Here is a 12,157-nt window from a genome sequence, read left to right as displayed (position 1 = left end):
AGACTGTGAGCTTGTTTGAGCAGGGTCCTCTCCAACCTATTATTCCTGTAAGTTTATTTGTAATTGTCCTATTTATAGTTAAATCCCCTCTCAAAATATTGTAAAGCGCTACGGAATCTGTTGGCGCTATATAAATGGCAATAATAATAATAATGAAGGGGTAAAACGATCTGGTTTCCTGGCACTGGAGGGTCCCTCTCCCTCCCACCCCCCAATCCCCGGTTACTGAAGGGGTGAAAACCCCTTCAGTCACTTACCTGAGGCAGCGATGATGTCCCTCGTCGCTGTCTCCTCCTCCGCGCCGCTCCTCCTACTGGCTCCGTCGGCCGGTGGGCGAGACTGATCCCACCCACCGGCCGAGGAGACCTAATGCGCATGCGCGGCAATGCCGCGCATGCGCATTAGCGCTCCCCAGAGGAAAGCATTGAAAAAGATATTCAATGCTTTCCTATGAGGAAATGAGCGACGCTGGATAATCTGTGCTATGAAGGAGTAAGTGACCTCTAGTGGCTGTCTAGTAGACAGCCACTAGAGGTGGAGTTAACCCTGCAAGGTAATTATTGCAGTTTATAAAAAACTGCAATAATTACACTTGTAGGGTTAAGAGTAGTGGGAGTTGGCACCCAGACCACTCCAATGAGCAGAAGTGGTCTGGGTGCCTGGAGTGTCCCTTTAATGGAGGCCACAGTCGACCTTGTATGCAGGTCCTCCAGCAAGGGATACTCCCACATGGACCTTGTGGAGGACTGGAATACAATTTACAGTAACCAATCATCATACAGTACAATGTGAAACACTCCCACAGAAACAGTAAAATCCCTCCTCTATCCTGGAGACAATTGGGTTAAGTGGACGAAGTAAGCTTAATTATCTCCAGTACAACAAATATTTCCAGTTTATCACTGAACCCCCACATTCGACATATCCCCAGATAGCTTGGATCTGAGCGCTCAATATATATGAACAGCGCTCAGATCCCATGAACACAGTCGAATCACCATGGAGTTTTCACCAACCGTTCGGCAGAAATCTGTACAACATTAGTTCCATGACTTTTAGCTATCGGGGTTGGTCTAGTTCGTGGGTTATGAGACCGAACGACGTGGCGTTCTTATAAACTGAAACGAACCGCTGGGCGTTCGACAGTTTAAGATGTCCGCCTCCACGTGTTTGTTCATACGAGTGGCGACCACCCAGCCGTTCGACAATTAGTTGCGGTTAACCACAGCTTCTGGGAGGTTAACAGGCTGCACACTCCCACACTCACATTTATATATATAATATAAGTAGAATAATATATACTGTACATGTGGACCAGTACTGGATCCATTCGGTGGCTGGTGCAGTATTTGTTACCAATTTGGTATTTCATTGGTTACCATTATTGGTACTCGATCAGTTGCCCAGGATTGGTTACTATTTCATATTGGATCGGTTACTAGTTCGATATTGGATCAGTTACCTGATTGGTACTGGATCGGTTACACTGTGCAGAACTGTCATTCAGTGTCTCCTCCCTCTCTTTCCTCTCCTCCAGCATGGGGTCCCTATTCAAAACCAAATTACCCCGCCCTGGTTCCTCTGTGTCTGGGAGATAATTGAGTTGGCTCACGCTAAACTAATTATCTCCCGGATACAGAGGGCACAACAAAAAAATACCCCAAAAGCATATGAAGATCAACAGGAACACCAACACATCATATGTCCCTGGATACCTCTGATCTGAACGCCAAAGTTGGCAAAATAGCACTCGGATCCATGAAGAATAGACATCTCTACCGGGGTAAACATTTGACCGGCCGAAAATGATTCCTTGACAAATGTCTCTTTGGCCGGTCAAACATCGGGAGCTCCTGTGAACTGAAAAGCGATTGTTCCTCTCAGTCTATTGTACCTACTCTTCAATTAGCGCTCTCCTGGCTGGTTGGGACAATGGAGGTGGAAGTTGGCCAGGGAATGCAATTAGGTGCGGCCGAATCAGGGTTCCATAGAATTGTGACCAAGTCCCGCTAGAGTCTCGAGGCTCTCTGGACTCATTGGCCGGCCCTTGGGAGAGGCGCTCTCGGATGGTTAGCAAGGAGGGGTAGGTGATGAGAGTCAGGTGTAGTGATCAAGTCTTTTGGTGAAAAGATAAGCAATAAAACAGAGGATAAACGTGATTCACTCTATACCCTTTTGGGGGTTAAGTACGGGGCTGCTCCCTGTATGAACACAAGTGTTCCATCACACAGCTCATTGTATTATTTATCATTCAATGCATTATTACAGCTTATTGTATTATTACAGCTCATCGTATTATTTATCATTCAATGCATTATTACAGCTTATTGTATTATTACAGCTCATCGTATTATTTATCATTCAATGCATTATTACAGCTTATTGTGTTATTACAGCTCATCGTATTATTTGTCATGCAATGGATTATTACAGCTTATTGTATTATTACAGCTCATTGTATCATTTATCATTCAATGCATTATTACAGCTTATTGTATTATTACAGCGCATTGAAAGGTTTAGGGTAGACCCATTTGGCAGTGAAAGGGTTAGCGTAGACCCATTTGGCAGTGAAAGAGTTAGTGCAGACCCCATTTGGCAGTAAAAGGGTTAGTGCAGACCCTTTTGGCAGTGAAAGGGTTAGGGCAGACGCGTTTGGCAGTGAACAGGTTAGTGTAGACCCATTTGGCAGTGAAAGAGTTAGTGCAGACCCCTTTGGCAGTGAAAGAGTTAGTGCAGACCCCATTTTGCAGTAAAAGGGTTAGTGTAGACTCATTTGGCAGTGAAAGAGTCAATGTAGACCCCTTTGGCAGTGAAAGGTTTAGTGCAGACCCATTTGGCAGTGAAAGGGTTAGTGTAGCCCCATTTGACAGTGAAAGGCTTAGTGCAGACCCCTTTGGCAGTGAAAGGGTTAGTGTAGACCCATTTGGCAGTGAAAGAGTTAGTGCAGACCCATTTGGCAGGGAAAGGGTTAGTGCAGAACCATTTGGCAGTGAAAGGGTTAGTGCAGCCCCCTTTGGCAGTGAAAGGGTTAGTGCAGCCCCCTTTGGCAGTGAAAGGGTTAGTGTAGACTCATTTGGCAGTGAACAAGTTAATGTAGACCCCTTTGGCAGTTAAAGGGTTAGTGCAGACCCTTTTGGCAGTGAAAGGGTTAGTGTAGACTCATTTGGCAGTGAACAGGTTAGTGTAGACCCATTTGGCAGTGAAAGAGTTAGTTTAGACCCCTTTGGCAGTGAAAGAGTTAGTGCAGACCCCATTTGGCAGTAAAAGGGTTAGTGTAGACTCATTTGGCAGTGAAAGAGTTAATGTAGACCCCTTTGGCAGTGAAAGGGTTAGTGCAGTCCCCACTTGGCAGTGAAAGGGTTAGTGTAGCCCCATTTGGCAGTGAAAGGGTTAGTGTAGCCCCATTTGGCAGTGTAGTAGTTGCTGTAGGCTGTTATGGCAGGGAGGTGGTTAATGCAGGTCAGCTTGGCACGGAATGGATCGCTGGGGGTCTGTGAGCCCCCTCCCTGCTTTAAAATGCAGCTATCTGGCAGTCTGTTCTGTAATCTCAAGTGTTGCGCTCTCTCTGTCAAACTCTCCTTGGGTTTCGCTCCAAACAAGGATATCCAGCTGTAGTCTCACTTCAAACTGTCGCCGGACGCATTCCGCTCACTGACTGTTGGGGCCTGCATGCAGCCAGGCACTTGTCACAGGAGTGAGAGCTAAGACAGGGTTAGGAGGGGAAGGGGGGCCAGATCACTATTTGCAGGTAGAGATATTTAAATACTTTCAGAGAGAGGGCTAGTGGGGAAGAGGAAAAATGAGACGGCAAAGGACGCATAACACATAGTCATTGTAATATCCTTACACAAGACACCAAAAGGTTTATAAGTCAAGTAAGGATCACTGCTGGCTGTGAGTGAAGGGTCATAGTAACTTACTCTAACTGAATGGCACGAGATTAACAAGAGTGATTGAGACGTGGGAACCAGGGAGCGTTGGGCTGGAAGGATTGTTCCTGAATCACCAGACTGGACAGACTGTTCCTGAATCACCAGACTGGACAGACTGTTCCTGAATCAACGGGCTGGACATACCGTTCCTGAATCACCGGGCTGGACATACCGTTCCTGAATCACCGGGCTGGACAGACTGTTCCTGAATCACCAGACTGGACAGACTGTTCCTGAATCACCAGACTGGACAGACTGTTCCTGAATCACCGGGCTGGATAGACCGTTCCTGAATCACCGGACTGGATAGACCGTTCCTGAATCACCGGGCTGGACATACCGTTCCTGAATCACCGGGCTGGACAGACCGTTCCTGAATCACCGGGCTGGACATACCGTTCCTGAATCACCGGGCTGGACATACCGTTCCTGAATCACCGGGCTGGATAGACCATTCCTGAATCACCGGGCTGGATAGACCGTTCCTGAATCACCGGGCTGGATAGACCGTTCCTGAATCACCGGGCTGGACAGACCGTTCCTGAATCACCGGGCTGGATAGACCGTTCCTGAATCACCGGGCTGGATAGACCGTTCCTGAAACACTGGACTGGACAGACCGTTCCTGAATCACCGGGCTGGATAGACCGTTCCTGAATCACCGGGCTGGATAGACCGTTCCTGAATCACCGGGCTGGACAGACCGTTCCTGAATCACCGGGCTGGATAGACCGTTCCTGAAACACTGGACTGGACAGACTATCCCTGAATCACCGGGCTGGACAGACCATTGCTGAATAGTCAGCTTGTATGGGCTGTTTCTGGATCACTGGTGTGTATAAACTGGTTCTGAATCCTTAGTCTCTACAGACTGTTCTGAATTGTTGGCTTTTATGGACTGTTTCTGAATCGCTTGTCTATAAAGACATTCCTGAATCGTTGGCCTGCATTGACTGTTCCTGAATCGTTGGCCTGCATTGACTGTTTCTGAATCATTGGATTTGACAAACCTTTTCTAAAACTTAAGAGTTGGACGGACCTTTCCTAAACTACTGGGCTGGATGAGTCATTTTACGGTTGTTTTGCGGTTATTCTTCTCCCTCTAAGTGTTCACCGAAGCCAATCCAAACCTGCTGGGCTCTCAGTGGCATTTGGTGGCCCCCATAGAGTAACCCCGGGTAGTGGCTCCTGTTGCTCCTCGGACTGACTGTTGACCAGTAGCCTTCAGGACGTGTTATCCTGCACTTTCGAATTAAGAATTGGGTGCTTGTTATACCCATCATCCCAGCTTGTACACCCGAGGTAAGACCTAATATTCACTCTTAATAGTCAGCAAGAAATTAGCCCCTAACATGCCACAGAGTTACACAATGAAAGGAGTAAAGATATCTGCACCAATGACTCTGTACAAGTTGCAATATAATGCACACAAAAAAAATTAAATATTACTTTTATCGCATTTAGCACCTTAACCCCTTAAGGACACACGACATGTGTGACATGTCATGATTCCCTTTTATTCCAGAAGTTTGGTCCTTAAGGGGTTAAGGAAGTCTCGTGAAGAGAGTAGGACCTAAGCAGTCATTTATTATTTATAAACTGTTTTACCAGGAGATATCAATCATAAAGCCGGCTCTTAGTAACGGTCACACAGAATAGGAGTATGTTGGAGTCATGACTCGTCTCACTAGGAATGCAAGTAATCTTTAACAAACTGCTTCATACCAACAGTCTCCTCCATCAATATTCATGGGAGCACAATTCACTATAATGTTTTCAAATAAAACCAGCTGGGCCTTTGTTGATCAGATTTTAATTTGTGGCTGTTTAGGGAACTCTCTGGCTGTCGTTAAACTAGTGTAAGGAATCACTTTGTGGCTGTTTAGGGAACTCTCTGTCTGTCGTTAAACTAGTGTAAGGAATCACTTTGTGGCTGTTTAGGGAACTCTCTGGCTGTCGTTAAACTAGTGTAAGGAATCACTTTGTGGCTGTTTAGGGAACTCTCTGGCTGTCGTTAAACTAGTGTAAGGAATCACTTTGTGGCTGTTTAGGGAGCTCTCTGGCTGTCGTTAAACTAGTGTAAGGAATCACTTTGTGGCTGTTTAGGGAACTCTCTGTCTGTCGTTAAACTAGTGTAAGGAATCACTTTGTGGCTGTTTAGGGAACTCTCTGGCTGTCGTTAAACTAGTGTAAGGAATCACTTTGTGTCTGTTTAGGGAACTCTCTGGCTGTCGTTAAACTAGTGTAAGGAATCACTTTGTGGCTGTTTAGGGAGCTCTCTGGCTGTCGTTAAACTAGTGTAAGGAATCACTTTGTGGCTGTTTAGGGAACTCTCTGGCTGTCATTAAACTAGTGTAAGGAATCACTTTGTGGCTGTTTAGGGAACTCTCTGGCTGTCGTTAAACTAGTGTAAGGAATCACTTTGTGGCTGTTTAGGGATCTCTCTGGCTGTCGTTAAACTAGTGTAAGGAATCACTTTGTGGCTGTTTAGGGAACTCTCTGGCTGTCGTTAAACTAGTGTAAGGAATCACTTTGTGTCTGTTTAGGGAACTCTCTGGCTGTCGTTAAACTAGTGTAAGGAATCACTTTGTGTCTGTTTAGGGAACTCTCTGGCTGTCGTTAAACTAGTGTAAGGAATCACTTTGTGGCTGTTTAGGGAACTCTCTGGCTGTCGTTAAACTAGTGTAAGGAATCACTTTGTGGCTGTTTAGGGAACTCTCTGTCTGTCGTTAAACTAGTGTAAGGAATCACTTTGTGGCTGTTTAGGGAGCTCTCTGTCTGTCGTTAAACTAGTGTACGGAATCACTTTGTGGCTGTTTAGGGAACTCTCTGGCTGTCGTTAAACTAGTGTAAGGAATCACTTTGTGGCTGTTTAGGGAACTCTCTGGCTGTCGCTAAACTAGTGTAAGGAATCACTTTGTGGCTGTTTAGGGAACTCTCTGGCTGTCGTTAAACTAGTGTAAGGAATCACTTTGTGGCTGTTTAGGGAGCTCTCTGTCTGTCGTTAAACTAGTGTACGGAATCACTTTGTGGCTGTTTAGGGATCTCTCTGGCTGTCGTTAAACTAGTGTAAGGAATCACTTTGTGGCTGTTTAGGGAACTCTCTGGCTGTTGTTAAACTAGTGTAAGGAATCACTTTGTGGCTGTTTAGGGAACTCTCTGGCTGTCGTTAAACTAGTGTAAGGAATCACTTTGTGGCTGTTTAGGGAACGCTCTGTCTGTCGTTAAACTAGTGTAAGGAATCACTTTGTGGCTGTTTAGGGATCTCTCTGGCTGTCGTTAAACTAGTGTAAGGAATCACTTTGTGTCTGTTTAGGGAACTCTCTGGCTGTCGTTAAACTAGTGTAAGGAATCACTTTGTGTCTGTTTAGGGAACTCTCTGGCTGTCGTTAAACTAGTGTAAGGAATCACTTTGTGGCTGTTTAGGGAGCTCTCTGGCTGTCGTTAAACTAGTGTAAGGAATCACTTTGTGGCTGTTTAGGGAGCTCTCTGGCTGTCGTTAAACTAGTGTAAGGAATCACTTTGTGGCTGTTTAGGGAACTCTCTGTCTGTCGTTAAACTAGTGTAAGGAATCACTTTGTGGCTGTTTAGGGATCTCTCTGGCTGTCGTTAAACTAGTGTAAGGAATCACTTTGTGTCTGTTTAGGGAACTCTCTGGCTGTCGTTAAACTAGTGTAAGGAATCACTTTGTGTCTGTTTAGGGATCTCTCTGTCTGTCGTTAAACTAGTGTAAGGAATCACTTTGTGGCTGTTTAGGGAGCTCTCTGGCTGTCGTTAAACTAGTGTAAGGAATCACTTTGTGTCTGTTTAGGGAACTCTCTGGCTGTCGTTAAACTAGTGTAAGGAATCACTTTGTGGCTGTTTAGGGAACTCTCTGTCTGTCGTTAAACTAGTGTAAGGAATCACTTTGTGGCTGTTTAGGGAGCTCTCTGGCTGTCGTTAAACTAGTGTAAGGAATCACTTTGTGGCTGTTTAGGTAACTCTCTGGCTGTCGTTAAACTAGTGTAAGGAATCACTTTGTGGCTGTTTAGGGAACTCTCTGTCTGTCGTTAAACTAGTGTAAGGAATCACTTTGTGGCTGTTTAGGGAGCTCTCTGGCTGTCGTTAAACTAGTGTAAGGAATCACTTTGTGGCTGTTTAGGGAACTCTCTGGCTGTCGTTAAACTAGTGTAAGGAATCACTTTGTGGCTGTTTAGGGAACTCTCTGTCGTTAAACTAGTGTAAGGAATCACTTTGTGGCTGTTTAGGTAACTCTCTGGCTGTCGTTAAACTAGTGTAAGGAATCACTTTGTGGCTGTTTAGGGAACTCTCTGGCTGTCGTTAAACTAGTGTAAGGAATCACTTTGTGGCTGTTTAGGGAACTCTCTGGCTGTCGTTAAACTAGTGTAAGGAATCACTTTGTGGCTGTTTAGGGAGCTCTCTGGCTGTCGTTAAACTAGTGTAAGGAATCACTTTGTGGCTGTTTAGGGATCTCTCTGGCTGTCGTTAAACTAGTGTAAGGAATCACTTTGTGGCTGTTTAGGGAGCTCTCTGGCTGTCGTTAAACTAGTGTAAGGAATCACTTAGTAGCTTTGTAGTTCTCTCCGTGTGACCTGTTCTGTATTCCCGTTGGTGATGTTTATTTTACTGAATGCTGTGATCTTTGATGGTTGGATGTGGATACAATAAATGGAGTCCGTCTGAGTTGCCAAGAAGTATCTGGTGTTGTCTCTTCCTTGAGGTCTCACAAGATATGGCTATTGATTGTCCTCTATAGAGTAATTACTAATAAAGGTATTGGCAGAAGGCTGGATGGATAGAATATCATATTGTAACCAGATATCAGCTCAGTATATCCTGCGTACGCTACCAGAGAGGAGTCCTAGCATTTAGTGGAGCTGTTAGTGCTGGAAACTCACAGACGATACAAGTTCGGATCGTCACAGTGTCCGTTTTGGTTAATTTAAAATACTGGGAGTTTTACAATCCTCAGAAAACATCTAGTTTGTCCGACACAGAGGCACTCCATAAACGTATTATCTTGTGGTGACTTGGAATAATTAGTTGAGATAGTATTTAACTTGTATCATATGGTTTGTTGGACTGGGTAGATTGTGCAGTGCATTGTGGGAAATGACCTACAGTCCTAGATCTTTAACAGCTGTGAGGTCAGTATGTGGCCGGCCTGGTTTAGAAGCTAATGATAGATCGTAACGTATTGCTAGAGCTGGGAGGGTTTATTCAATGAACTCAGAAATGTAAAATTCAGCCAGAACAGCCGAGCTATGTCTATCGCTACCGTACCGCGCCCTGGATTTTCCTCTCAGATTTTAATTTGGTAAAACCGTACCGCGCCCTGGATTTTCCTCTCAGATTTTAATTGGGTAAAACTGTACCGCACCCTGTATTTTCCTCTCAGATTTTAATTTGGTAAAACCGTACCGCGCCCTGGATTTTCCTCTCAGATTTTAATTTGGTAAAACCGTACCGCGCCCTAGATTTTCCTCTCTGATTTTAATTTGGTAAAACCGTACCGCGCCCTGGATTTTCCTCTCAGATTTTAATTTGGTAAATTTAGAATTCAGACAATAAACCACCCCTTAATGAATTCAGAACTAATGAAAAAATTTAGGAAAAAATGGAAATATTTTGCAACATTTCTAGTTTGGCTAATTATTTTTTTGGCTAAAATGTCTAATTCACGTAGAATTCCGCACAATTTGCTGTGAAGGAATATTTGCATCTTATTTGCATTCTTCTAGCAAGTTAATTTATAGTTTCTGTCATAATTTCCAAATACGAAAAATACCCAGCTTGGTGTGCGGCGACCAGGGGTAACGCCGGGGGGAGATTTATTTATCTGACGCTTTCCTTTGTGGGAGCCTCCATTTTCTTTCTTTCTAACTGCACTCTCTCGCTGTACTCTCTCACATTGCACTCTCGCTGTACTCTCTCTCACAGCACTTTTGCTGCACTCTCTCGCTGTACTCTCTTACTGTACTCTCTCACATTGCACTGCACTCTCTCGCTGTACTCTCTCACACTGCACTCTCGCTGTACTCTCTCTCACAGCACTTTTGCTGCACTCTCTCATGCTGTTTTCTCGCTATACTTTCTCACATTGCACTCTCGCTGTACTCTCTCATGCTGCACTCTCTCACGCTGCACTCTCGCTGTACTCTCTCATGCTGCACTCTCTCACGCTGCACTCTCGCTGTACTCTCTGACACTGCACTCTCGCTGTACTCTCTCACACTGCACTCTCGCTGCACTCTCTCACACAGCACTCTCGCTGCACTCTCTCACACAGCACTCTCGCTGCACTCTCTCACACAGCACTCTCGCTGCACTCTCTCACACAACACTCTTGCTGCACTCTCTCACACAGCACTCTCGCTGCACTCTCTCACACAGCACTCTCGCTGCACTCTCTCACACAGCACTCTCGCTGTACTCTCTCACACAGCACTCTTGCTGCACTCTCTCACACTGCACTCTTGCTGCACTCTCTCACACTGCACTCTCACTGTACTCTCTCACAATGCACTCTCTCACACATGCTGTATTCTGGCTCATGAGAGGTCTTGTGGGACATGTCAAGTGCCATATTGTTATGTTTATCACGTGATGTGAGATATTCCTCCCATACATTACCAATCAGTATAGCAAAGGGAAACAAGGAATAATCCCAATGGGGTAGAAGGTTGGGGTGTGTGCTATTTCAGACTTGCAGCCGGCAGAGGATCCTGGGTATCATAGTCAATATTGTATAAAATATACGTGTTTTAAAATTTGGGCATGGGATATAGATAGCTTGCAATCACAGTCTCTAAAATGCAAATAAATACAATGTCTCACTATTTCTACTCTTTTAAGGACACTCTATTTAAACATAAACATAAAGAAAACGTGTGTATTTTATGACTGCGTGTTTTGTTTAGGGTGACTGTCAGTGTCTGAGTGACTGTTAGTGTCTGAGTGACTGTCAGTGTCTGAATGACTGTCAGTGACTGTTAGTGTCTGAGTGACTGTCAGTGTCTGAATGTTAGTGTCTGAGTGACTGTCAGTGTCTGAATGTTAGTGTCTGAGTGACTGTCAGTGTCTGATTCTTAGTGTCTGAGTGACTGTCAGTGTCTGATTCTCAGTGTCTGAATGTTAGTGTCTGAGTGACTATTAGTGTCTGAATGTTAGTGTCTGAGTGACTGTCAGTGTCTGAGTAACTGTTAGTGTCTGAATGTTAGTGTCTGAGTGACTGTCAGTGTCTGATTCCTAGTGTCTGAGTGACTGTTAGTGTTTGATTCTTAGTGTCGGAGTGCTTGTTGGTGTCTGAGTGACTGTTAGTGTCTGAATCTTAGTGTCTGAGTGACTGTCAGTGTCTGAATCTTAGTGTCTGAGTGACTGTCAGTGTCTGATTCCTAGTGTCTGAGTGACTGTTAGTGTCTGATTCTTTGTGTCTGAGTGACTGTTAGTGTCTGATTCTTAGTGTCTGAGTGACTGTTAGTGTCTGATTCTTAGTGTCTGAGTGACTGTTAGTGTCTGATTCTTAGTGTCTGAGTGACTGTTAGTGTCTGAATGTTAGTGTCTGAGTGACTGTGAGTGTCTGATTCTTAGTGTCTGAGTGACTGTGAGTGTCTGATTCTTAGTGTCTGAGTGACTGTTAGTGTCTGAGTGACTGTCAGTGTCTGAGTGATTGTCAGTGTCTGATTCTTAGTGTCTGTGTGACTGTTAGTGTCTGAATCTTAGTTTCTGAGTGACTGTCAGTGTCTGATTCTTAGTGTCTGTGTGACTGTTAGTGTCTGAATCTTAGTGTCTGAGTGACTGTCAGTGTCTGATTCTTAGTGTCTGAGTGACTGTTAGTGTCTGAGTGACTGTTAGTGTCTGATTCTTTGTGTCTGAGTGACTGTCAGTGTCTGATTCTTAGTGTCTGAGTGACTGTCAGTGTCTGATTCTTAGTGTCTGAGTGACTGTCAGTGTCTGATTCTTAGTGTCTGAGTGACTGTCAGTGTCTGATTCTTAGTGTCTGAGTGACTGTCAGTGTCTGATTCTTAGTGTCTGAGTGACTGTCAGTGTCTGATTCTTAGTGTCTGAGTGACTGTCAGTGTCTGATTCCTAGTGTCTGAGTGACTGTCAGTGTCTGAGTGACTGTTAGTGTCTGAGTGACTGTCAGTGTCTGATTCTTAGTGTCTGTGTGACTGTCAGTGTCTGATTCTTAGTGTCTGAGTGACTGTCAGTGTCTGATTCTT

The 12,157-nt window shown here is 44.8% G+C and overlaps 1 protein-coding gene across 2 annotated transcripts in view; it reads left to right on the top strand.

Annotated features, from left to right (window-relative positions):
- Nucleotides 1-3,638: 3,638 nt before the first annotated feature.
- The window catches only part of POPDC2 (popeye domain containing 2), a 55,078-nt gene continuing 46,559 nt past the window's right edge, over nucleotides 3,639-12,157 (top strand). Inside the window, exon 1 of one of the 2 annotated variants that reach the window (XM_063446104.1) lies at nucleotides 3,639-5,237. The gene's annotated coding sequence lies outside the window, so the exon portion shown is untranslated. The remainder of the gene's footprint in view (nucleotides 5,238-12,157) is intronic. The other variant, XM_063446108.1, reaches the window with a different exon arrangement.

Source organism: Pelobates fuscus, chromosome 1 (genome assembly GCF_036172605.1).
Source record: "Pelobates fuscus isolate aPelFus1 chromosome 1, aPelFus1.pri, whole genome shotgun sequence".
Taxonomy (NCBI): Eukaryota; Metazoa; Chordata; class Amphibia; order Anura; family Pelobatidae; genus Pelobates; species Pelobates fuscus.
The sequence above is the reverse complement of the archived record's forward strand: the minus strand, read 5'-3'. Positions and strand labels throughout refer to the sequence as shown.